Genomic DNA, 27,965 nt, shown 5'->3' with positions numbered 1-27,965 from the left:
TTATGGAGCATATACAGACCCTCCTAGGTAGGTTGCTAGGAAGTACAGTATAAGGCCAGTTTCACACATATGCAATTTGGATGCATGTTTCACCACATCCAATTCACATGAAGGGAGAGTATGACCCAATGGTGGAACTATAGGGGTCACTGCAGGGGTCACTGCCGCTGTGGGAGGGGGGGGGGTCCCAAGACCTGGCATCTCCCCCCCTGCACCTCTGGTTGGCTGTTTAGAAAGCAGTGGGTGGAGGTGGGAGACGGCGATTAGCAGCTCTATGGTGCCTGTGGGCGGCAGGATCTCCCTGGGGCTTGTAGTTCTCTCTTCCCGAGTGTCAGTGTATACAGTGGAGAGTGGAGGGGCCCCTGACCCGGGCAGGTATCAGTTTCACTTTCAGTGTGTGGCTCTGCTTGTACACTGTTGCTGATACATGCCCAGGTCAGAGGTCCCTCCCCTCTCCACTGTAAACACTCGGGAACTACTAGCCCCAGGGAGATCCCCCTGCTTGTGGACACCATAGAGCTGCCGATCGCCGCCTCCTACCACCACCAGCTGGGTACGCGGGGAACCTTTGGAAGGGGGGGAGTATTCTGTTGGGTAACACTAATGTAAGGAAGGGGCCCTCTGGGGACACTTATGTAAGAGGGGGGCCCTCTAGGGACACTAATTTAAGAAACGGCTCCTTGGGGACACTAATGTAAGGGGGCTCTCTGGGGACACTAATGTAAGGAAGGTCTCTTGGAACCATGATGTAAAGGGGAGGCTATCTGGGGACCCCGATGTTAGGGGGGCTCTCTGGGCACCCTGATGTAAGTGGAGGCTATCTGGGGACCCTGATGTAAGGGGGGCTCTCTGAGGACCCTGATGTATGGAAGCTCTCTGGGGACCCTGATGTAGGGAAGGGGTTCTCTGGGGACTCTGCTGTAAAGGGGAAGTTATATGGAACCCTGATGTAAGGGGGGCTCTCTGGGGACCCTGATGTAAGGGGGGCTCCCTGGGGCCCTGGTGTAAGGGGAGGCCATCTAGGGACCCTGATGTAGGGGGGCTCTCTGGGGACCCTGATGTAATGAGGGGCTCTCTGAGGACCTTAATGTAAGGAGGGGCTCTCTGGGGACATTAATGTAAGGAGGGGCTCTCTGGGGACCCTGATGCAAGGAGGAGCTCTCTGGGGACACTGATGTAAGGGGGGCTCTCTGGGGACACTGATGTAAGGGGGGCTCTCTGGGGACACTGATGTAAGGGGGGCTCTCTGGGGACCCTGATGTAAAGGGGGCTCTCTGGGGACCCTGATGTAAGGGGGGCCTCTCGGGAGACCCTGATGTAAGGAGGGTCTCTCTGGGGACATTAATCTAGGGAGGGGCTCTCGCTCTCTGGGGACCCTGATGTAAGGAGACACTCTCTGGGGACACTGATGTAAGGGGGGCTCTCAGGGGACACTGATGTAAGGGGGCTTTCTGGGGACACTGATGTAAGGGGGGCTCTCTGGGGACCCTGTTGTAAGGGGGGCTCTCTGGGGACCCTTATTTACACTTATTGGAATATTCTTCTTACCAAAAGACAAGTAGCAAAATTTATTTTGGCCTAAATTTAACAAGAAGTTTGATCTTATTGGATATGTTTTATAAAAGCTCTTTAGTTCCCTTGTTTCCTTGTTTTCTCCCCACATGTTCGCTTCCAGGACTTCTCTGGAGCCTCTCTCATCCTCTGGAACTCCCTGCCCCAGTATGTCCGGTCAGCCCCTACCCTGTCCATCTTTAGGAGATCTCTGAAAACTCAGTTATTCAAGGAAGCCTATCCCACACCCACCTAAGAACTGTACCTGAGCCACCCCCACCAGACCATTCCCTGCAGCTATTACCTTTTGTACCACCTCCCTCTCCCTTTAGAATGTACAGAAATCTCCATGAGTAGGGCCCCCCTGTCCCTTCTGTATTGAACGGTATTGTAATTGTGCTGCCCCCTCTACTTTGTAAAGCGCTGCACAAACGGTTAGCGCTATATACATACAGTAAATCCTGTATTATAATAATAACAGTTAGCTTTTCTTTCAAGCACTATTATTTTCAGGTTTTTTGTTTATTTCAGTGGTATATTGAATTATATTATATGTTGATAGGGCCTTTTCTAAGCTTGGTGTGGTTAAAGCGGAGGTTCACCCTAAAAACTATTTTCTAACAGTACATTGAGCTGACTCTCGACAATGACAGTATGCCGTTTTTTTTTTTTGCTGTACATACCTCGTACAGCTATTTTCTTACCCGGCTTCCGGGTAGTGACTCCCGCGGGAGTGGGCGTTCCTATCCAGCAGGTGATTGACGTCATGACAAAAACTACCTCCCCCGTCGCATAAGGAGCGTCACGAGTTGCCGAAAGAAGCCGAGTCGGCGCTGTACGGCGCCTGTGCACCGCCGTTCGGCTTCTTTCGGCAACTTGTGGTGCTCCTTATGCGACGGGGGGAGGTAGTTTTTGTCATCAGGTCAATCACCTGCTGGATAGGAACGCCCACTCCCACGTGATTCACTACCCGGAAGCCGTGGGGGGAAAATAGCTGTACGAAGGAATGTACAGCAAAAAAAAAAAATACGTATACTGTCATTGTTGCGAGCACAATGTAAAGGTAGAAAAATGTTTTAGGGTGAACCCCCGCTTTAAAGTGGAGGTTCACCCAAAAAACTTTTTTTTAACATTAGATTGAGGCTCGTTTTGTCAAGGGGAATCGGGTGTTTTTTTTACAATCGAAGCAGTACTTACCGTTTTTAGAGATGCATCTTCTCCGCCGCTTCCGGGTATGGGCTGCGGGACTGGGCGTTCCTACTTGATTGACAGGCTTCCGACGGTCGCATACATCGCGTCACGATTTTCCGAAAGTACCCGAACATCGGTGCGCAAGCGCCGTATAGAGCCGCACCGACGTTCGGCTTCTTTCGGCTACTCGTGACGCGGATGTATGCGACCGTGGGAAGTCTGTCAATCAACGCCCAGTCCCGAAGACCATACCCGGAAGCGGTGGAGAAGATCGTTCTCTAAAACGGTAAGTACAGCTTCGATTTAAAAAAAACTACCTGATTCCCCTTGACAAAATGAGCCTCAATCTAAGGTTAAATTTTTTTTTCGGGTGAACTCCCGCTTTAAGTACAGTATTCACTTGCTACTGACACCTGTTCTTTGAGTTGCATTTTGTTTAAAGCATGCCACTGCTCCAGTTGAAATAAAAAAAAGAATACCTAAAATGATATCCGTCACATTCACCACATGCCCACCCTCATAATAAAAGTACTTTCATTGTGCAATTTTATTTTAATTTATTTTTACAATTTGTTTCATTTATTCGTATTGCGATAGATAAAAATTTCCCAAATTCGAAAAGTTTTTTCTATTCTATTCCTTTATTTTCTATGTTATTCTTTTTGGAAATTAAAAAAAATAGAAAACTATTCGAATTCGAAAACTTTTTTAATTCAAAAACTATTTGTATTCAAAAAGTATTCGAAATTGATTTGAAAACGATTCTAATCGATCTGATTTTGAGTTCCGTGCAAATTTTATTTTGTTTGGTTATTTCAGATTCATTTAAATTCGGTACTATTGTAATTTCAATTCGGAACTAAACAAACTGCACATGTCTATCTCGCACCTTAAACCACCATCTCCATTATCCCACTGTACAGTATGTTACCTGTACACTAACAACCTCCCCTCCTCTTATTCTGAGTATGTAAAATTACCAAGCTCCGTGTTTTAACCACCTCAATACCAAAAAACTGTGATTGTTTGCAGTGGTTAATTGCTCCATTTAAAAAATTATTACTTAAGCCAACAAAAAGCTTCAGATGCTTCCTTATCACAGATGGTCAGTTGATATTTGGTCAGTTGGCACTTTATAAGGTCAAATGGAGTCTTTTACTGTCTCAAATTAAAACTGATAAATGGTGCTTGGAGGTATGAGATTGTAGTACATTCCTGACATAAGGATGAGGTGATGGTATGTCTTTCATGGAAGAATAATATGACGGTGCCTCTCTGATGTAGGAATTAGGTGATGGTACTTTCCTGACAGAAAGATGATGATAAGGCATGTATCTGATGGATGGATGAGGTGATGGTATGTCCCTGATAGAGGCATGAAATTATGGTAGAAAAACAAGGAAAAGGATTGAGCCGTCAACTCAGTAGTCCATATAGCGATTTTAATAGTTGGCTACAAAAAAGTAACCAATTATAAGACCTCATGTACACTACTGCTGCTAAACGGATGTTTAGGAGCAAATGGGCATTTTTTTCAACTGCTCCTGAACTCTCCTCTGTGTTATCTTATCTGCCCATGTACACAGGGTCGTTTACAGTCATTTCTAGGCAGTTGAGTTTAGAGGCATTTTTTGGAACAGAAAAAATGCGTTCTGAAGCTAATTTTAGAGGCATTTCAAGCGCCAAATGCATCTAAACAGGGATAAATGTGCCTAAACATGGTAACTCGCATTTTGCTGCATTTTGTTTACAGGTGTTTTCATTTTTGGTTATTTGAAAAAATCAAGCTTCTAAACGCAAACGCAGCAAAACGCGGCATTTAAACGCAGAAAAATGGGCGTTTTAAACACCAGTTACTTTCTGTCAAGGTGAATCATTCAGGAGAGGTTGTAAAAAACGCCATAAAACTATCCCCTATTTTGTAGACGCTATAACCTTTGCGCAAAAATATGTGGAAGAACATGTATCGGCCTAAACTGAGGAAAAAAATATTTTTTTATATGTTTTTGGGGGATTTATTATAGCAAAAAGTAAAAAATGTTGTTATTTTTTTTTCAAAATTGTCGCTCTATTTTTGATTATAGCGCAACAAATGAAATCCTCAGAGGTGATCAAATACCACCGAAAGAAAGCTCTATTTCTGGGAAGGATGTCAATTTTGTTTGGTAGCCACGGCGCACGACCGCGCAATTGTCAGTTAAAACAACACTGTGCCGAATCGCAAAAAGTGCATTGGTCTTTGGCCAGCCAAATGGTCCGGGGGTTAAGTGGTTAAAATTGCTATATGGACTACAGAGTTGCCAACTCAATCCTTTTACTTGTTTCTGCTGTAGTGTGTAAGTACACACTGGGGGTTATTTACAAAAGGCAAATCCACTTTGCACTACAAGTGCAAATTACAAGTGCAAAGTGCACTTGGAAGTGCAGTCACTGTAAATCTGAGGGGTAGGTCTGAAATAAGGGGAAGTTCTGTTAAGTTTTATTATCTAATCATGTGCAAGCTAAAATACTGTTTTTTAATTTCCCTTGCATGTCCCCCTCAGATCTACAGCGACTGCACTTCCAAGTGCACTTTCAGTGCAATTTCAAGTGCACTTTGCACTTGTAGTACAAAGTGGATTTGCCTTTAGTAAATAACCCCCATTGAGTCTGAGCACCTGAAAAACGATCTTGAAAAATGGACCCGGAGCTCCCCATTGTGTGCACTGTCTCTCTTCACACTTGGATGATGGTACAGTTCTTCAGGTTGTCATGATGTCTTGACCAATCTGTCTTGTCTTGACTGCAAACAGCATCTTCCCCTGCTTCTCAAGCTGGTGGAGATGTTGATTTCAAATTCTTTTTGCTTGACTCCCCTCATGCTGCTTATTCACATTTGCCCATTTGTTTGCTGCACAAAGGTACTTTGAAGCAGAAATCATATTCTTTCCTATGTGCCTGGTTCACATCCATGTACTACAGTTTAGTGTGAAAGGGAAACTAAATGGACCCTTTCACATTTATGCAAGTACATTAGCATGCATGCCACAGCGCACATAGAATAGCGTAATTCAGAGTTTAAATCATAAAATAAAATGCTGCCAGCTCTAGGAACAGCAAGGTGATGGTTAGTTTCACATGCAATGGAGGGGGCCTAATATAAGCATATTATGTAATGAAGAATAAGCCATGATATCAGGGTAGCATGTGGTTCCTGTTGGCAGATCGTCCAGGTCTCATACACAGAATCTGTAGTTTTGTCTACCAAATTGCCTTAGGACACACAACGATCTGCCCTGTCTATGTGTTGGGACTGCATTGCAATCACAGGAACCAATAAATGACTCATAGTTCATGTAAGAGGAAGGGGAACATTCACAGATTTAAATTAAAGTGCGTATACATATGAGTTCTCTGTGATTGGTCTCTTCTATGACCAATCACAGAGATCATAAAGTGCTGGAATTAACTGCACACGGTACCTGTAAGTGGAGCCATTGGAGGATTCTTAGTTCACAACATCATTAAAATTAAAAACCCACCTGTTTACAACAAAGTAGTAGGGAGATGGTTAAATACAAATGTTATTGATTGTATCCATATGAGTTGTCTAAGGCCCGGGTCATACTTGTGCGATGCCAGACATTGCATGTAATTTGCAGCGCACTGCTGTTCACATACGATGTCTGTGCGGTGCGATTTCAGCCATACAGATAATATGGCTGATATCACACCGCATTTGATCCAAACACTTACAGGACCCTTTTTCCTGTTCGGACCAGAATTGGATCGCATGTGTGTACACAAATATGCGATCCGATTCATGTCCGCTCGTCACTCTGCTGCTCCCCCCGCCATCCTCGGTGAGGGAACCAGGAAGTGAAGCGCTCCGGCTTCACTGCCTGGTTCCCTATGGCGCATGCGCGAGTCGCGCTACACCTGCCGATTGGCTCCCGCTGTGTACTGGAAGCCGAGTGTTCCCAGAACACAATGGGGGGCGACGGGAGGTGACGTCATGCCCGCAGTCTGCCCGAGACTGTGTGGCCGGAAGTGGGTGCAAATACCTGTCTTTAGACAGGTATCTGCACCCCCCCTCCCCCTGAAAGGTGTCAAATGTGACACCGGAGGGGGGAGGGTTCCGATCAGCGGGAGTTCCACTTTAAAAAAAATATTAAAAGCCAGCAGCTACAAATACTGCAGCTGTTGACTTTTAATATTAGGACACTTACCTGTCCTGGAGTCCAGCGACGTCTGCAGCAGAAGACGAGCAATCACTCGTCTATCTGCTGCCCCCACCACCATCCTTGGTGAGGAAATCAGGAAGTGAAGCACTCCGGCTTCACTGCCTGATTCCCTGCTATGCATGCGCGAGTCGCGCAGCTCCGTCCTCACTGGTCCCCGTTGTGTTCTGGGAGCCGAGTGTTTCCCAGAACGGGCGGAGGTGGGAAGTGACGAACTACCCGCAGAATCCCTACAGTGAGGACTCCCGGATGTGGGTGCAAATACCTGACAGGTATCTGCACCCCCCTCCCCCCTGAAAGTTGTCAAATGTGATACCGGAGGGGGGAGGGTTCCGATGAGCGGAAGTTCCACTTTAGGGTGGAGTTCCGCTTTAAATGAGTAAGGAAATACTGTTGCTTGGCCACTTTGCACTTTACAAAGCTCCCCTCAGCAAAGCTATGGCATAAAATCTCTTTAACTTAAATCTCACTAGATGATGACTTATCTAGTGTTAAGAAGCCAAGGAAGAATTCAAACCAAGGTACTGAGTATTTTTGCTGTTGTAAGAAACATATAAAATGTGTAACAGGAGGATGTAGAGATCATACAGTGGTTGAGAATAATGGTCTGATCTTTTTTATAGTAAAATATACATATGGATGTGAGGGTTCTTACAAATACTCTAGGAACTGTATTTTAAAAAGTGTAAAGTAATGAACAAGAGAATGACAAAGTGTCTGGAGTTCTTCTGCATTGTTCTTTCTTTTCCTTCAAGTGGAACAAATTCCGATTTAAATAGAAGATAGATGAACAAGGCAGAAAAGAATGTGTCCTTGCACATACAAGATACTAGATCTCAGGCATAAAGAAGCCACCAACAAATTCCTATATGAGAATCTTGAAGGAGCTGAAATGCTCTATCAAATTAATTAACATTACTGGGTCAGAGAGATGGATAAATACAACATGATTGAGTATCTGCCACTTGGTAAATGCAGAGGGACAGCAATTGAGTCTTCGGAGGAGAGGTTGTATTGCATTACAGATACATCTGAGAAAAGGCTTATCAGTTAAAGACAGGGACTGTTCTAGCTATTCTTTTAGATGGTGGTAGGAATATAATTGGGGGAGCCAAGTCCCCAGCCCTAATACACCATCTAAAGAAATGCTTAGTCAGAAAATGAACAGTACATTAATTGAAGAATAAAGCAAAATTATTATGAATTGATCTCATCTTACAATTTGAATTCCATGATCCTCAGTTGCAAGATTGCTAACCTTTCGCAATATTTTTATTTATTTTTTTTAAACTAACAAAGCGCAAATTATTATTATTTTTTTAAATCAGATCCTTTTTTTATATTTATACGCAAACAACATTAAGACAATATAGACAAATTATACAAACACAATCACATTAAACAAAACACAACCCAAGAAAAAAAAACACCCTGCTCTTGGAGTATATATGAAAAAAAAAAAAAAAGGACGGAAAATAAACAGCATCCAATATTACAAAGTATATAGGGCCAGATTCAGGTAGAATCGCGGCGGCGTAACGTATCGTAGATACGTTACACTGCCGCAATTTTTCATCGCAAGTGCCTGATTCACCAAGCACTTGCGTGAAAAATTACGCCAGCGGCCTCCGGCGTAAGCCCGCGTAATTTAAATGGGTGTGTGCCATTTAAATTAGGCGCGCTCCCGCGCCGGACCTACTGCGCATGCTCCGTTTCAAAATTCCCGCCATGCTTTGCGCGCAGTGACGTAATTTTTTCGAACGACGAGGCGCGTAGTGTAATTCCGTATTCCCGGACGGCTTACGCAAACGACGTGAATTTTTACATTTCGACGCGGGAACGACGGCCATACTTTATACAGCAATACGTTTGCTGTGTAAAGTTAAGGCACCAAAAACGACGACTAACTTTGCGACGGGAAACTAGACTAGCGGCGACGTAGCGAATGCGAAAATTCGTCGTGGATCGCCGTAACTCCTAATTTGCATACCCGACGCTGGTTTACGACGCGAACTCCCCCCAGCGGCGGCCAAAGTACTGCATCCTAAGATCCGACAGTGTAAAACAATTACACCTGTCGGATCTTAGGGATATCTATGCGTAACTGATTCTATGAATCAGTCGCATAGATACTCTGAGGCCTCGTACACACGACCAGTTTCCTCGGCAGAATTCAGCTTCCGACCGAGTTTCTGGCTGAATTCTGCCGAGAAAACTGGTCGTGTGTACACTTTCGGCCGAGGAAGCCGACGAGGAGCTCGGCGAGGAAATAGAGAACATGTTCTCTATTTCCTCGTTGTTCTATGGGAGCTCTCGTCCCGCCGAGCTCCTCGGCGGCTTCAGTGCTGAACTGGCCGAGGAACTCGATGTGTTTGGCACGTCGAGTTCCTCGGCCGTGTGTACGAGGCTTAAGAGATACGACGGAGTATCTGAGATACTCCGTCGTATCTCCGCTGTGAATCTGGCCCATAGTACCTATTAGTTCACATGATACCTAGGTCATGAATTGAAGCCATCTTTACCAGGTAGCATCAACCTCACTCATTGAATTCCTTAGGGAGTATGTATGTTTTTCAAAATGAATAATCCTATTGAGATCTAAAATCCACTCAGATACGGTCGGCAGGTAGGGAGAGGTCCACTTAAGAGCAATCTGTCTGAGGGCATCAAAAAGTGTGTACGTCTTATAGGCCCCATTCACACCTGAGCATAGAGTTTTCAGGCAGAAAGTCATGCAATTTTACAGCGATTTTGCCGCGATTTTTGCGGTGTTTTTTATCGTGTTTTTTACCGTGATTTTCTACAGGTCAAAAGGTCACCAATGTAAAAAGCTGAAAAACGCCCAAATCTGCCTAAAAAAAAGTCCCAGAACTTGTTTGAGCTTCAGGCATTGTAGAGCTTCTGGCTTCAGGCGTTTTGGAGTGGAGATGTGAACCATCTCCATAAAGAATAATAGATTTTTTCCTCTCCAGCGTTTTGTAGCTTCAGGCTTCATGCTACAAAATGCCCAGGTGTGAATGGGGTCTTAGTGTTACCAGTAGAGGAGGTATAAATAGACTTATCGCAGTATGCCAATAGGCATATGACTGGTTCAACTGGAACATTAGCATCCAATAGCCCGTTTAGTGTACCAATCACCTCCGCCCAGTATCTTTGAAGTTTTGGATACCACCACAAAATATGTATTAGTGTACCTGTATTACCACATCTAGCACAGGCTGGCTCAGATTTCAATCCAATTGCATACAAAAATTGAGGAGTTCTATAGACTCTATGGAGAATAAAGATCTGTGTCAATCTGTGTGATGAAGAAAGAAACACCCAAGGCGAGGACCAAAGAATATCATCCCAGACTTCCTCGGGGATAAAATCAATATCTTTTTCCCAGCCAACCCTAGAGCAGAGAGAAAAGATCAGTAGAAACCTACAGTATCTGACAATACCCTATATGTAGCAGAAGTGAGACCTTTTGTAGACCCTGCCTGTACTATCTTATAAGGATAGGGGTAAAAAAATATCCTAGCAGAAGAGAATTGGGCATGCAAAGCATGTCTTAGTTCCAGGAATTGATACAACCAATTAGATTGTAAAGAGAACTCTCCCCTTAGATCTTCAAAGGATTTAAGTATACAGTTTTCGTATAACTGAGCTAGAGTTGTTTTTCCTATGTTTTCCCTATGTGCGCACGCATAGACGTGCGCACATAGGCTGTAAGGTGTGCCTGGGCATACCCTAATCACCCTGTACTATGCAGATTCCCCCTGCTGCCTGGCTGCAGAGACAGGGACTGGGGAATCTCTGTCCTCAGTCCCTTTCTCTGCCTCAAAAGTTAGACATCAGGGGTCTGTTTAGACCACTGATATTTCACCAAAGCCCCCAAACAGGGCTCCTAAAAATATTATTAAAAAAAAATAATAATAATAAAAATTAAATTGTAAAAAAATAATAATAACTACTGACACCGATCTCTGCCCTGCTGACAAAGCCCTACTGACTTGCCCACTGCCATATATGGTATATTACACACACGTGTGTTTGAGCTTTGGTGTGCACACCCTAATGCAATAGGCTGCGCACACCTATGCGTATGGGTATCCAGATAGGGGCATTGTGTAAAAACCAAAGAAGCTGAGGAATCCATATCGTCTTAATTAGATTAATACGGCCTATTAACGATAAGGTTTTACTTTAATTTTGGAATCTATAAAGTAATGGAAGTATATTATCCACAATATATGACTGTGGGGAATCAGACATAATTATACCCAAATAGGGTATAGATGAGAAAGTGTAGATGGTAGTGAATCTGGAAGGGGATCCAGAGGCATTTGCATGGATTTCTTCCAGTTTATGCCTAACCATTAAAACCTGCCAAACTCCTTAATATATTTCATTACCGATGGCGGGGATGAACAGATATTGGTTGAAAAAAAAAAGATGATCATCTGCATATAATGATATCTTTTCCTCCATATCTCCCATAATCAAACCGGTAACATCAGAAAAGGCCTGCATAAGACATGCCAAAGGCTCTATAGCCAGGGCAAAAAGCAGGGGGGGCAATGGACGCCCCTGCCTACCCTACCCTGGAAGAGTCTAAAACAGTGAGATTGAAGGCCATTGACCCTAACCGATGCCACCAGAGCGGAGTATAACAACCGCACCCACTGGCAGAAGCCAGAGCCAAGACCAAATTTTTCAAGGATGGCCCACAAGTATGATCATTCAACACTATCGAAGGCCTTGATTGCGTCTAACGCTAAAAAGGCATGATTTGAGTGGCCCAGAGCCGGAACCTGCATATTTAAATATGCGCATCTGATACTGAATGCGGTTGACTTATTGGGCATGAATCCTACCTGATCTGAATGGATAAGATGTTAAATAACCTTATTTAATCTAGTAGCAAGTATCTTAGCAAGAATGTTAACATCGGTGGATAGTAGAGAGATTGGTCTGTAAGATTCAGGATGTAACAAGTTTTTATCCTTTTTAGGTATGACTACAATTACAGATTAAAACAAGGGGGGAACTAATGCGCAAACCAGCCTAACCCGGGAAAAAATATAGTGGTACAAATAAATTAAAAGTTACAATCAAGCAGCAGCCACAACTAATAGTGCTCACGCACTGACAGCATATGATAGACAGGGGGATGTATTGGCGCTTGCAAATACTAAAAACCGACAATAGTTTAAAACAATAAAATATTCTAAACAATGATTCCTAAAGTATGAGAGTGAGTCCGTCCTCTACTGGGGTAAAATTGTGTTCCACTCGAGGTCTATGCCCAAAGAATACCATCCAACATCAATAATTAGATGTGGAAGGAACTGCGAGTGAATAAATAATGAAATCCAATGGATAAAAGTGCCTAACTGGCCGCACAGTGTACATGGGATAATAATCCTTTTTTAAAAAATATGTGTCATAAATCCTTAAAGTGCTTGATAAAAAACAAGTGCAAAGTGCTAATAAATAAAACAATAATAGCAGTGAATGAAAGCTCCAGCTCTCCTGGAAAGTGGTTAATTACTAATTAGCAAACACATGCAGGAAAAAGCAACAACTGAAAAGAAGTCCAAAAATGCAAGTGTCCTAAAAACCTAAACGGTTCAATCATAAGACTGTTGTTTTTCTGTGCGATGAAAAAAATATAATAATATGATAATAAATAAAAAATAAAAAAATAAAAATAAAAAAATCATAAATAATAGTCCAAAAACAGATAGTACAATATCACTGCAGGATTAGTGATAGTGAATAAAACTATATCCAGTGCACAATCAAGTGATAATGATAATATTAAAAATAAAGTCCAAAGTGCAAAGTGCATCTGTGCTCCATTCAACAATTCAGATGATCAGTGGTTAATTCAGTGAAGACTTGTTACATTGTGCTCATTCAGTAAAGACTTGTTACATTGTGCTCATATGTCTGTGAATCAAACCAGCCCGATTTTCCTCAGTGTGGGGACTTCACCAGCAAGCCCTCTGTGTCCTCCTGCCTAAGGAGGACACAGAGGGCTTGCTGGTGAAGTCACCTGCTTTGCGGCCGCAGAGCGGTGACACTCGATTGTACACACGCTGTTTAACACAGCAATGTTTGTGAGTGTATTCGTTTTTCTTTATTAAACTGATATCCTGTGGTTTTATGCTATGGAGGCATTCCTGTGTTTCTTTTTGAGAGCCTGAATGGGGAGGAGTGTGAGCCGTCTTTGGATCCTGGATTTTATCTATGTGACTGCAGAGCAGCTCCTGTTACAGGCTTGGTAAAAGCCTCAGGAAGGTAAGAGGCTGGTAAAAATAATCCCCACACTGAGGAAAATCGGGCTGGTTTGATTCACAGACATATGAGCACAATGTAACAAGTCTTCACTGAATGAGCACAATGTAACAAGTCTTCACTGAATTAACCACTGATCATCTGAATTGTTGAATGGAGCACAGATGCACTTTGCACTTTGGACTTTATTTTTAATATTATCATTATCACTTGATTGTGCACTGGATATAGTTTTATTCACTATCACTAATCCTGCAGTGATATTGTACTATCTGTTTTTGGACTATTATTTATGATTTTTTTTATTTTTTTTTATTTTTTATTTATTATCATATTATTATATTTTTTTCTTCGCACAGAAAAACAACAGTCTTATGATTGAACCGTTTAGGTTTTTAGGACACTTGCATTTTTGGACTTCTTTTCAGTTGTTGCTTTTTTTCCTGCATGTGTTTGCTAATTAGTAATTAACCACTTTCCAGGAGAGCTGGAGCTTTCATTCACTGCTATTATTGTTTTATTTATTAGCACTTTGCACTTGTTTTTTATCAAGCACTTTAAGGATTTATGACACATATTTTTTAAAAAAGGATTATTATCCCATGTACACTGTGCGGCCAGTTAGGCACTTTTATCCATTGGATTTCATTATTTATTCACTCACAGTTCCTTCCACATCTAATTATTGATGTTGGATGGTATTCTTTGGGCATAGACCTTGAGTGGAACACAATTTTACCCCAGTAGAGGACGGACTCACTCTCATACTTTAGGAATCATTGTTTAGAATATTTTATTGTTTTAAACTATTGTCGGTTTTTAGTATTTGCAAGCGCCACTACATCCCCCTGTCTACAATTACAGATTGACCCATAGGGAGTTATTTACTAAAGGCAAATCCACTTTGCACTACAAGTGCAAAGTGCACTTGAAATTGCACTGAAAGTGCAGTTGCTGTAAATCTGAGGGGTAGATCTGAAACGAGGGGAAGCTCTGCTGATTTTATCATCCAATCATGTGCAAGCTAAAATGTTTTATTTTTTTTCCTTGCATGTCCCCCTCGGATCTACAGCGACTGCACTTCCAAATGCACTTTCAGTGCAATTTCAATTGCATTTTGCACTTGTAGTTTGCACTTGTAGTGCAAAGTAGGATTGCCTTTAGTAAATAACCCCCATAGTGTCTGGAAGCCGGCCCAGATGAAAAGCCTAATTTAATGTACTAAGGAGAGCGGGAAACATCTCTTTACTATATTTTTTTATAGATCTCTATGGGGAGACCGTCAATCCCTGGGGCCTTGGAGTTAGGAAGCTAGCCACCGCACTTTCCACTTCCAGTAAGGCGAGTGGAGCATTAAGAATTTCTCTGTCTTGGATAACCGAAAGATTAATCACTGACTGCCTAACGTAGATATACGTCAGCAGAATGGCGTGGGCAGGTAAAGCAACGTACAGGAACGTTGCTTTGAATCTGCTGCCTAGCAGGCACATGTGCCCGGTGTCCTAAGATCGTGTCATGGAGCGGCAGAACGGGGGGATGCCATTGTAAACAAGGCATCTCCCTATTCTGCCTAGTGACAGGATGCTGATCGTCTGCTCCCTGTCATCGGGAGCAGCGATCAGTGTCGTGTCACAGTAAGCCCAGCCCCCACACAGTTAGAATCACTCTCCAGGACACACATAACCCCTTCCTCACCCCTAGTGGTTAACCCCTTCCCTGCCAGTGTCATTTACACAGTAATCAGTAATAGCACTGATTGCTGCATAAATGACAATGGTTGCAAAATGGCGTCAAAAGTGTCCGATGTGTCCACCGCAATATTGCAGTCATGATAAAAATCGCAGATCGCCGCCATTACTAGTAAAAAAATAAAAATAAAAAAATGCCATAAAACCACCCCCTTTTTTATAGACGCTTTAAATGTTGTGCAAACCAATCAATATATTTTTATTGTGATGTTTTTTTTTACCAAAAATATATAGAAGAATACATATCGACCTAAACCAAGGAAAAAAAAAATATATATATTTTTGGGGGGCAAAAAGTAAAAAATATTGCTTTTTTTCAAAATTGTCACTATTTTTGGTTTATAGCGCAAAAAAGAAAAACTGCAGAGGTGATCAAATACCACCAAAAGAAAGCTCTATTTATGGAAGAAAAGAGACGTCAATTTTTTTTGGGAGCCACGTCGCAGTTAAAGCGACGCAGTGCCGAATCACAAAAAGTGGCCCGGTCATTTGGCAGCCAAATCCTCCGGGGATGAAGTGATTAATACTGGCCAAATAACTAGATAGCTCTGTTGGGGTATAATAATCCCTAGAAGTATACAAATCCTGATAATATGATTTAAAAATAGATATAATAGTGCTAGTCTGATTAAAAACCTCCCCCTCTACATTCAGTAGAGCTGAGACATGTGTCAGGTTGGATTGAGACCTTACTATCTGAGCCAATAGTCTACCATTTGCTTCTTCCTCAGCCCAGCTAAGTCTCCTTTGGAAGAAGAGTTTTAGGTAGATTCACAAAGAGTTAGGCCGGCTTATCAGTAGATAAGCCGACCTAACTCAGAATCTACGCCAACCTAAGTTTAAGCGTATGCTCAAACAGAGATACGCTTAAACATATCTAAGATACGACGGCTTGCGCCGTCCTATCTTAGATTTCAATATTTTGGATGGCCGCTAGGTGGCGCTTCCATTGCGGTCGGCGTAGAATATGTAAATGAGGGGATACGCCGATTCATGAACGTACGCCAGGCCGACACAGTACTTTTATGCCGTTTACGTAAGAGATAGGCCGCGTAAAGTTAGAGCTAGGCTCTAGTGGAATAGTAATGTCAAGTATGGCCACCGTTCCCGCCGCGAAATTCGAAATGTTTACGTCGTTTGCGTAAGTCGTCCGCGAATCGGGATTTACGTCGTTTACATCCATGTCGAAATCAATAGGCCCGTACGGCGTACTTAGCCGCAATGCGCACTGGGAAATGTAGGCGCCCGGCGCATGCGCAGTACCCAAAAAACGTCAAAAACGGTCAAGCCTCATTACCAATAAACACGCCCCCTCCAACCCATTTGAATTAGGCGCCCTTATGCCCGCCGCGTTTACACTACGCCGTCCTAAGTAAGGAGGTAAGTGCCTTGAGAATCATGTACTTGCCTCTCTTACTTAAGGCGGCGTAGTGTAAACACGCTAGGCTACGCCGCCGCAAATTAGCGCGCCCCTACCTGAATCTACCCATTTATTCCTACCCCTAGATTCCAACAGTTCATTCAGCCTATTTTGAAATGAAAGCCATTCCTGTTTGATATCCGGAGAGGCATTCTGAATGTGCAGACATTCTGCCACAGAATTATCAGCCTTTGCAAGCATTCCCTGCAGATAGGACTTTAAAGCATCCCATACAACTCGTATGGCAGCAGAGCCCAAGTTGAGGGATCAAAAATCCAATTTGAGTGAAAATAGCATCCTCTTTGGGAAATAGTTCCATCCAATAGGGGTTCAGCTGCCATGACATATTAGACACCAGATGCGCTGATGTTAAAGTAACCAACAGAGAGGAGTGATCTGAAATCCCTCAATGTTTGCTATTTACATCTGCTTTATATGGTATGAGATCAGCCAAATCAATTCTTAATAATGTGTTTTCAAGTAACATGTATACGCACATTCTTCGGGATGTAGCTTCCTCCACATATCATACAGTCCCAATTCCCTGCATAGTCATCCATAGGGGGAAAGATGAGCATCGGTCACTGACCTTGGAGCTGGTCATCTGTCCCGCTTTGTATCAACTACACAATTAAAATCTCTAAGTACCAATATTGGCACCTGGGGTGAAACACCTGCATAGGAAATGAGCTGACAAAATATTTCTGGGTTATATGGGGGGGGGGGGGTATATATATAGCTGCCATGATCAACTCAAGATTATCCAACTTACATTGTAGAAAAATGTATTTGCCATTTTCATCTACCATAGTCCTACTACAGGAGAATACAACACCAGGATAAACCAGAACAGTGACTCCCCTTGAATGGGAGGTGAAGAGCGAGTGGTATGCCTCTCTGACCGATCGAAGCTTCAAAAATCTGGTCATGCTGGGTGTGGCATGTCTCCCCTGTAGATAGACGAGGGCAGGACGAAAAGGAGCAATTTAGTCAAATACAGATTGGGCTAGATTCAAGTAGCCTGCTGTAAGTTTGTGCGGGCGTAGTGTATGTTATTTACGCTACGCCGCCGCAACTTACACGGGCAAGTGCAGTATTCACAAAGTACTTGCTCCGTAAGTTGTGGAGGCGTAGCGTAAATGGGGCCGGCGTAAGCGCGCCTAATTCAAATGAGTATGAGGGGGGCGTGTTTTATGTAAATGGGTGGTGACCCGACGTGATTGACGTTTTTCCCGAACGGCGCATGCGCCGTCCGTGGAATTTCCCAGTGTGCATTGCTCCAAAGTACGCTGCAAGGACGTCATTGGTTTCGACGTGAACGTAAATTACGTCCAGCCCTATTCGCGAACGACTTACGCAAACGATGTAAAAAATTCAAAATTCAACGCGGGAACGACGTCCATACTTAACATTGCGTACGCCTCATAATAGCAGGAGCAACCTTATGCCTGAAAAAGCCTAACGTAAACGACGTAAAAAAAATAGCGCTGGGCGTACGTAAATTTGTGAATCGGCGTATCTAGGTCATTTGCATATTCTACGCCGAAAACGACGGAAGCGCCACCTGGCAGCCAGCGTAAATATGCACCCTAAGATACGACGGCGTAAGAGACTTATGCCAGTCGGATCTTAGGCTAATGTCGGCGTATCTTGCTTTACAGAATACAGAATACAGAAAGAAGATGCGCCGGCGCAGCTTTGAATTTACGCGGCGTATCTATAGATACGCCGGCGTAAATCAATGCTGAATGTAGCCCATTGTCTTTTTAGAGCATTATTCATTCCCCTAAGGCCCCATACACACGACCGAACATGTCTGCTGAAACTGGTCCGCGGACCAGTTTCAGCAGACATGTTCGGTCGTCTGTACAGCCAAGCGGACAGGATTCCACCGTACATTTGCCCGCCGGGCCTTTTTCGAGCGGGCAAATATTTCTAAACATGTTTAGAAACATGCCCGCTGGAATCCTGTGCGTCGGACATGTTCGGTCGTCTGTACAGACCTACCGTACATGTCCGAGCGGCCGCCATCCCTCGCATGCGTCGAATGACTTTGACGCATGCGTGGAAGCATTGAACTGCCAGGGCCGCGCACGTCGCCACGTCATCGTCGCGGCGACAGCACGGCCTCGTCGCCGCGTATCGAGTACGCGCGGATTTCTGTATGATGGTGAGTACAGCCATCATACAGAAATCTCCGGGCAGACATGTATGCTGAAAACGGTCCGGCGGACCGTTTTCATCGTACAAGTTTGCTCGTCTGTACGAGGCATAACATTTAACATTTACCATAGGTACAATGACAAAATATTGCTACTGGTCATCCAACCTGTACCATATACAAAGATATGACATAAAGCATAATAGTAGATACTCCAAGATCTTAGTCAATATAATGTTCTAAACAGTATATACAGTGTAGTGGTTACAGCTATGTAATCTAAGCCATGGTACACAAAGTACAGCTGTCAGGAGTGTTACATTTATGGTCAGTAGAAGGAAAAATAACCCAGCATCAGCAGAAAAATAACCCATTAGTAGTAGTGGTCAGTAGGAGGAAAAGTGGTCAGAAAAAATACCTGGAGTTGGTGGTCAGTTGGTGGTCAGTGAAAGGATGACTGCCCCCACAAATGGGAGCACATACATTTTTTACAAAGTGTAACATCTGCAAATCCCCCCAATTATATTGGTGGTCAGTATGAGGGCATTCTACAGTGATTGCAAATGTAATAGGGGAATTTACACTGACCACCAATGTATTGGGGGTATTTACAATGACCATAAATGTAATGGGGAATTCTACACTAACCATCAACACAATGGGGAATTCTACTCTAACCACAAATGTAAGGGAGGATTTTACATTGTCGACCAATGTAATGGGGGAGTTACACTGACCACTAATGTAACAGGAGCATTTACACTGAACACCAATGTAATGTTGCCTTCACCTTGACCACCAATGTAATGAGGGTTTTTACACTGCCCACCAATATAACCCATTCCCTCTCTACTCACCTTTTCTCCCTAAACCCTCCCCTGCTCCCCCAAAAAAAAAAAAAAAAAAATTTTTTGCTAACCTGTGCACCCTTCATTTTCTTACTAAAGCCTCAAGGTAGACTGCTGTTTTTATGAGAATCTAGCACCACTCTTGATGAAGATTATACAATATGGTAGCTGCTGATGGGGCGCTATATGGACTTATGGATTTTTGTGGACTCTATAACCCAACCAAGCAACCACTTGGTATAGGCTTTTGTTTTAGAAAAGTCGGAGAAGTGCACATACATCAAATATCAGCCAAAATTGTCAACCAAAACATAAACAACCTACGTTATGCAGACAACACAACACTCATCACCAGCAGCAAAGAAGGTATTCAAAACAGAAAAAGGACATTACAGTTAACTGAGAAATACAAAAAAAGCTGCCAGCACAAGTAATTTGTGATTCCAAATTAAAAATAATCATAAAAAACAGTGCAGTGCTAGATGTTATCCACACATTATTCATCTTCCATTCACTGGGCCATAGCCTTTAATTGGCGCTCCACTCTGGTACCTTGGCCACAGATCCTCAACCGTATGACATACATCAAACTCTCCGAAAGAATTCACCATACATTATATGATTCTATGCCCTGGTATCAAGAAAATGGTCTCTGTGGGACACCACCCTTCTGGTTCAAGTTTAACTATTACTAACCATAACCTTTTCTTCCTGTACAATGTTCACCGTCAATGATACTTGTATACATTCCTGTACCATCATTGTCATTTATTTATTTTTTGTTGTACCTTGACCTTTTCTACAATAAAATCGTTTGTAAACAAAAAAACAGTGCAGTGCTATAACATATTACATAATGATACACACGAAGTGTGCATGCATGGGAGTTACGGGATGGCCGCCTGAACTCGGAGCTTCGCGCCATCCTGGACCAGCAGCGCCCATAGCCCCCGCTCCCATTACACACGGACCTTGGAGAAACGGGCCTTGTCCCTCCCGCATCACCCATGCTCGCCCACAACCGACAACGTTTGGAGCCGGAATTTGCCACCTTCACTTATCCCGGGTGTACCAAGATGGTCGCTACGGCTGCTGCGGCCTCCCACCTCAGCCACTGAGTGACAGCTGGATAACAGGCAACAGGCAAGTCCTGGCCCTGCTCTTCTTAACTATACCCTGGGATCCAGGGCTACAGTCAGCAACCCATGACACCGTCTCCTGCCTCCACAGAATCCCTCCTGAGTCACGCATTTAGGGACCAGGCATACTCTCCTGCTGGGCCTGCAGAATCTCCTCACACAGGTTTCTCTCCTCATGGCACTGCAGGCCTAGAGCAACCCTTTAATGCAGCAGACTTATATTTGAAATTATCTACTCTTCTGGAGACTGGCCTAACCTCCACAGCTGCTAAAATCTCAGGGGACATTAAGACGGACCTCCAAAACATAGGGACTAGGATGAATACCATAAAATGCAAGATAGATCAGACTGCTGCTGTCTCACATCAGAACTCTGATCTAATTTAAACCCTCCATGACCAACTGGACACGTCCTTCTCCCGCATAGATGACCTTGAGAACAGGTCCAGGAGATAACATTTCAGAATTAGAGGTCTCCCGGAATCAATTCTCGATGTCGAGACAGCCAAGCAAGATCTCACATCCCTATGCCCCGTCTGGAGCTGGACAGAGCACATAGAGCGCTGGGACCCCCCAGAAAAGATGGCTCCCCAGAGACATTATTTCTAAGCCCCACTTTTACGCTGTCAAGGAGGCAATCATGAAACAAGCCCGCTCAATGCCTCAAATGATCTTCCATGGGCATCAGGTGCAAATTTTCACTGACCTCTCTCCATCCACTAAACAGCGCAGACGTACCCTAAAACCGCTTCTGACAGCTCGGACCCAGAAAGAGGTCAAATACAGATGGGCCTTCCCCTTTGCAGTGAAATTCACGTACAAAGGCCAAAACCATGCCTTCTCCAACTTCGCCATGGGAGAAAAGCTGATTCTCAGTCTGAAGACCATTTCCCAGGAGAAATGAAGACATCACCTTCAGGATCAAACAATCGCCCACCTCCTACAAGCCTGCTGGATCCCCTATGGGACAAACCCAAGGCCCGAAGATTGTCGCATAAAGGTCCTACTTGAGAATCCGACTTTCACACAGTTAGGGTCTTACATTTTCTGATGCCCCCATCAGACTTTTCTCTTCTCCTAAGGCCCCGTACACACGTCTGAGGAACTTGACGGGCAAAACTCATCGTTTTGCTCGTCGAGTTCTGTGTGAAGCCGCCGAGGATCTCGGCGAGCCAACTTTCCTCATTGAACAACGAGGAAATAGAGAACATGTTCTCTATTTGGCTCGACAAGGAACTCGTCGGCTTCCTCGGCCGAAAGTGTACACACGGCCAGGTTTCTCTGCAGAATTCAGCTCCGATCGAGTTTCTGGCTAAATTCTGCTGAGAAACTCGGTCGTGTGTACGGGGCCTGAGAGACTGATTCCCTTATGACCCCAGGAGTCGTTTCCTCAGGTGTTCTTTCTTAATTTGTTAACAGTTTTATTTAATTAATGTTTTTCCCCTACTGTTATTAGAGATGGATTCCCTACCTTCTACTCCCCTGTCCAGGTGGTGAGGATGGTACTATACCTTCTTTACCAAGGTATCTGAGCTTTGATCCGTCTCATGTGTGTATGCAGATCTGCTGGTCCTCCCTCCCGCCTACCCGGGTGGAGCGGGGGGCACCTCCGCGGAGTGGTCAGTAGGTCCTCTGACCCATCTTATCCTATTAGATGCAAAATGCTTATGTTTGTACTTTGGTTCCTGCTGCTCTAGGAGCATGTTTGTCTGATTTTCTAGGGTGCCCTGGTCTGGGGTGGCTCCCATGTGCCTCCTCCTATCCCTTAGATGCCAGTTGGTCTCTGGGGATAGGATCTCCAAGGCGTTTAGCCTGGAGATTTGGACAAATACTTTTATCTCATGCCTTTTAGTGAGATGACCTTCAGGATCTTTTCTCTTCCGCCGGGTTTGTTCACCCGTCGGGGGGGAAACCTCCTATACTGTCTTTTCTGTATTCCTTTCTCTCTATTCTTTTCTCTTGTGAGCATCACCTGACAATTTGTTTTCTTATAGACATAACAACCTGCTGGAATTCCCAGTCTGCATATTACCAGATGTACTGTATCGACATCCCAACCGTATCACTGGAGTGGCGGGAGGTCCCGGTGGTAAGTGATAGACATCACAGCACACCTCACTTCGGGTACCATGGCTGATCACACTCGCAAGACCTTAAAGGTCACTACACATAGGCCCGGATTCACAAAGCACTTGCGCCGACGTATCTCGAGATACGCCGCGTAAGTGCAAATATGCGCCGTCGTATCTGTGCGCCTTGCCCACAAAATTAAGATACGCCTGAAAATAGGCTTTATCCGACCGACATAACTTGCCTACACCGGCGTAGAGTGGGCGCATATTTACGCTGGACGTATTTGGCGCTCCCATTGGTTTTCTATTCACATATGCAAATGAGGGAGATACGCCGATTCAAGAACGTACGTCCGTCCGACGCAGTGCGCGTAAAGTCATACGTCCGGCGTAAAGTTATGCCCCATAAAGGAGGTGTAACTCAGCAGCATCCATGCAAAGGGCTGCACCAGGGAACACAAGCCAACGTATTTTATGACGTTTACGTAGGACGTGAATATGACTAGGCGTAGGTTACGTTCACGCCGTAGGCAGTGATCCAACGTATCGTAGGCAGTTTTTCTGACGTGATTGTGAGCATGCACACTGAGATGCGCCCACGGGACGGCGCATGCGTAGTTGGCAATACGTATCTGTCTGCCGCTCGGCCCATCATTTGCATGGGGTCACGCCTCATTAGCATGGTTTACGCCCACTTCCACTTACGCCGACTTACGCCTTGGAAACCCAGCGCAGATTTGGAAGCACTGGCTTTGTGAATTCAGTGCTTGCCTCTCTGCGCTGCGTCGGCATAGCATAAAGGAGATACGCTACGGCGGCATAAATATGCGCCAGTGTCTGTGAATCCGGGCCATAATGTCCAGGGTCTGAACCCCCCCCTCAAACTTAGGAAACTCTTCAGTGCATACAAATCAGCTAACCTGGACATTGTATTGATACAAGAAACTGACTTCCCGGCTAGGTATAGTCCCAAGTTCCTCTACTGCCCTTCCCTAACTTCTATATGGCCAGTGCGGTTAATAAGTCAAAGGGGGTGGCGGTTTTATTTGCAAAATCTTGCAATTTCACCTGGATCGCTGACAAACAAGATCCGGAGGGCAGATTTATATTAGTGAAGGGTACGATCGAGGGTCATTTGTACTCCCTGATATGCTACTATACGCCCAACAAGGGTCAAGCGGCCTTTTTCAAACATCTATTTGAATCGCTTGCTCCTCTGTTGAAGGGTACGGTCATCTTTGGAGGAAACTCAGCATTTGGTCAGGGACTGGACAGGACAAGACCCCCTCGCCCCAACTGACTCGACTGACCAAGGAGAGCTTAAAAATAGCGAAACTCATCCATGTCCAGGGACTGACCGATGTTTGGAGAGAACTGAATCCGACCAAGCGTGACTACACGCACTTTTCTCACCCCCATAACTCTTTTTTTTTGTTTCAATCGGTTTTTATTGAAGATAAAAAGAGGTGCAAGTAATACAATTACACCTAATGACAACAGGTGGAATATTCCAAGCATGTGGTACAGGTTGTCAGAAGTTACATTGCAATAATAATGCAACTATCTAATCATTACGTCGTTGAGTAACAATGGTTACATAAAGCAAACATATAAACAGACGTCGGAAATCGTAGTAAACCGAAGAAAGATAACATTAAACATAAAACTATGGCCCGGATTCAGAAACAACTTACGACAGCGTATCCCCAGATACGCCGTTGTAAGTCTGATTATGAGGCGTCGTATCTTGGCACCTGATTCAAAGAATCAGATACGCCTCACTGTTGCCAAGATACGAGCGGCGTAAGTCTCCTACGCCGTCGTATCTTGGGATGCATATTTACGCTGGCCAGTAGGGGCGCTTCCGTATATTTCCGCGTTGAATATGCAAATGAGGTAGATACGCCGATTCAGAAACGTACTTGCGCCCGTCGGAATTAGCTACGGCGTTTACGTAAGGCGTCGGTCCGGCGTATCTTTACCCCTCATAAAGCAGGGGTAAGTCATGTTAGTCATGTTAGGTATGGACGTCGAAAACGTCAGAACAGCGTCGTATTTTACGTTGTTTGCGTAAGTCGTCCGTGAATAGGGATACGCTACGCCGCCGTAACTTAGGACGCAAGTTGTTTCTGAATACGGTACCTGCCTCTCTAAGTTACGGCGGCATAGTGTATATGAGATACGCTACGCCCGCCCAAACTTACGCGATTCTTTCTGAATCTGCCCCTATATTTCTAGTCATAGCCAAGAGGACCACTATTGTGATACAGTAGGGGAGTATGCCAGTGTAAAAGCATGTGGCCCAGGACAAGTTCACCCCCCACCCGCGGACCCCTAACAGGAGCTTGCTGTGCGGGGGAGGGAGTGGAGTCGCCCCAAGCGCAGTAGCACCCCAGGTTTTACAGTGATCCGCATGGTCACTAAAATCGTCACTCACAAACCAAATCTAGTGACAGAAAGCCTATTTGGGAAACGGTCATAAAGAGAAATGTGCAGGCAAACGCTCAAACCAGATGGGCATTCCAACCAGGGAAAAGGAGAGGAAGCATATGATATATTTCCTGCCATGAAAACCATAGGAGAAAGTAATTAAATGAGAAGTAATTCCTGAAATTTTGGGGAGTCTCTAAAGTGAATCCAACAGGCCCACGTAGTTCGATATTTTGTCGGGTTATCCTTATCCTTAGTCCTCCATCTCAGCAATTTTATTAATACGGTTAAGCCAATCAGATATTTTCGGGGGATTGGTGCTTCTCCAATATAATGGCACACATTGTTTTGCGGCATTGATGAGATGGAGTAAATAGGATTTTCTGTAAGTGTATTGTGGTAACGAAGTATGATGCAATAAATATTGAGCTGGAGTGAAGTCTAAGGCCTCGTACAGACGACCCAACATGTCCGATAAAAACGGTCCGCGGACCGTTTTCATCGGACATGTCTGCTGGGATCATTTGGTCTGATGGCTGTACACACCATCAGACCAAATTTCCCGCGGACAGACAACGCAGTGACGACGCGGTTACGATGCAGTGACGTGGCGGCGACAATGACGCGGCAACGTGCGCGAACCCGGAAGTTCAATGCTTCCACGCATGCGTCGAATCACTTTGACGTCATGCGCGGGTTCTCGGGCCAGCGGACATGTCCGATGAGTCATACTGACCATCGGAAATGTCCGGCGGACATGGTTCCAGCGGACATGTTTCTTAGCATGCTAAGAAACAGTTGTCCCCTGGAAACCTGTCTGGTCGGCCGGAAAATTGTCGGCCCTACACACGACCGAACATGTCTGCTGAAACTGGTCCGACGGACCAGTTTCAGCGGACATGTCCGGTCGTGTGTACGAGGCCTGAGGTGTATGTCGTAATTTGGGAGATCGTGTCATGTACTTTTTCCCAGAATGGTTTTATGAGTTCACAATTCCACCAGATGTGGAGCAAAGATCCCCGAGTGGTACTGCATCTCCAACATAGCGGGGAGACAGTTGGATGAAAAACATGTATCCGTTCGGGAGTACGGTACCATCTGGAATACAGTTTGTAGCTGTTTTCCTGTGCAGAGATATTAATAGAGCCTTTGTGGATATGTGTAAAGATGTTGTCCCAGTCTGCGTTTAGAAGGTCTAATTTGAGTTGTTTCCCAACCCTTGTTGACCGTGTTAGATTTCTGATCAATATCACTGAAAAGGAGCGAGTACACAGATGAGATCAGGTGTCTTTGAGGGTTTGTGTCAGTGCATAGTTCTCACCCCATAACTCTTATGCCCAAATTGACCACCTGTTAGTTCCAAACCACACTATCCCCCGTGTTGTAAAATTCCACATCAGTGACTCGGTCTTGTTGGATCATTCCATAGTGATCATGACTATTCAAACATATGGCTCGGGGCAGGACCGGAGACACTGGAGACTGAACAAATCTATTTCTCCGACCCTATCCGAGTCTCCATGCTGGATAAGGCTCTGAAGGAATACTTGCTTTTTGACAACGTTTATGGGATAGCTTCTGAAACCCTGTGGGCGGCCCACAAAACCTTTATGACAGGGGAAATCATTAGGATGGCAGCACAGCTAAAGAGGATGAGGGAGGCAGACATAGTGAGGTTTGAAGGGTTATACTCGCAACTGAGAGCCCATCACAAACTGAACCCCTCCCCCATTATGGCACCGCAATTAGACAAGGCTAGGCTGGAGCTCAATGTTCCCCTCACAGCCAAAGCTGACAAACAAATTAGTTGGAGCAAAAATTGATTTTACTCCCAAGGGGACAAGATGGGCTCCATGCTGGCCGCTAGGTTAACGCCCCTCTACAGATCGTACATCATGCCAAAGATAAGGATCCCTGGAAAGGGTACTACCGCCAACCCATCCAAAATACTAGATGCTTTCCAGGCGTTCTATGCAAATCTTTATAGTCCGCATAAGCTCGGCAATGATGCTCTCGTAAACAAATTCCTAGACAGCCTTCCCATACCATCACTTTCCCTGGAGCACAAAGGGGAGCTTGAAGCCCCCTTTACTGATGGAGAGGTGCTGGGGGTGATTAAATATCTAAAGTCGAGATGGGCCCCAGGGCCGGACAAACTCTTGAACCCCTATTGTAAGGCGTTTGCCGAAACCCTAGCCCTACATCTCATGAAATTCTTAAACGCCAAGATGCAGGGTGAACCTCCTAATCCTCAGCTCAACACAGCATATATTGCAGTGATCCCTAAGCCTGACAAGAATTCGGAAGAGATTGGGAATTTCTCTTATAAACAGTGATTTAAAAATCTTAACTAAAATACTATCCAACCATTTGGCTTCATTCATAAGCACATACATACAAAAGACCAAGTGGGGTTTATCCCTGGCAGGCAGGTCGCAGATCAGATTTGAAGGGCCATAGATATAGTTTCCATTCTCCGAACAAATTGGGTGGGGGGTCCCAAGCAATCAGGGAATATCCTTTCGCTAGACCTCCTCAAGGCCTTTGATTCTGTGTCCTGGCCTTATATTTTTGCAATTTTAGAACGCTGGGGTTTTGGCACATGGTTTTTGGGTCTGATGCACGCATTATACCTAACCCTTCAGCATACATTAGACTCCAGGGCTGTTACTCAAAGCCCATCTCCATACAGAAAGGGACTAGACAAGGCTGTCCTTTATCCCTGCTCATCTTCATGATTGCTATTGAGACACTAGCCATAGCGATACGCCAAAACCCGAACATACTTGGTGTCTCGTGCGGTCCCCAAACACATAAATGCGGCCTCTTTGTGGACGAAATTTTGCTGTTTGTGATCTCCCCCATCACCTCCCTTACGAACTTATGCAAAACGTTAGATG

Source organism: Rana temporaria, chromosome 3 (assembly GCF_905171775.1).
Source record: "Rana temporaria chromosome 3, aRanTem1.1, whole genome shotgun sequence".
In the NCBI taxonomy this organism is placed as follows: domain Eukaryota; kingdom Metazoa; phylum Chordata; class Amphibia; order Anura; family Ranidae; genus Rana; species Rana temporaria.
The sequence above is the reverse complement of the archived record's forward strand: the minus strand, read 5'-3'. Positions refer to the sequence as shown.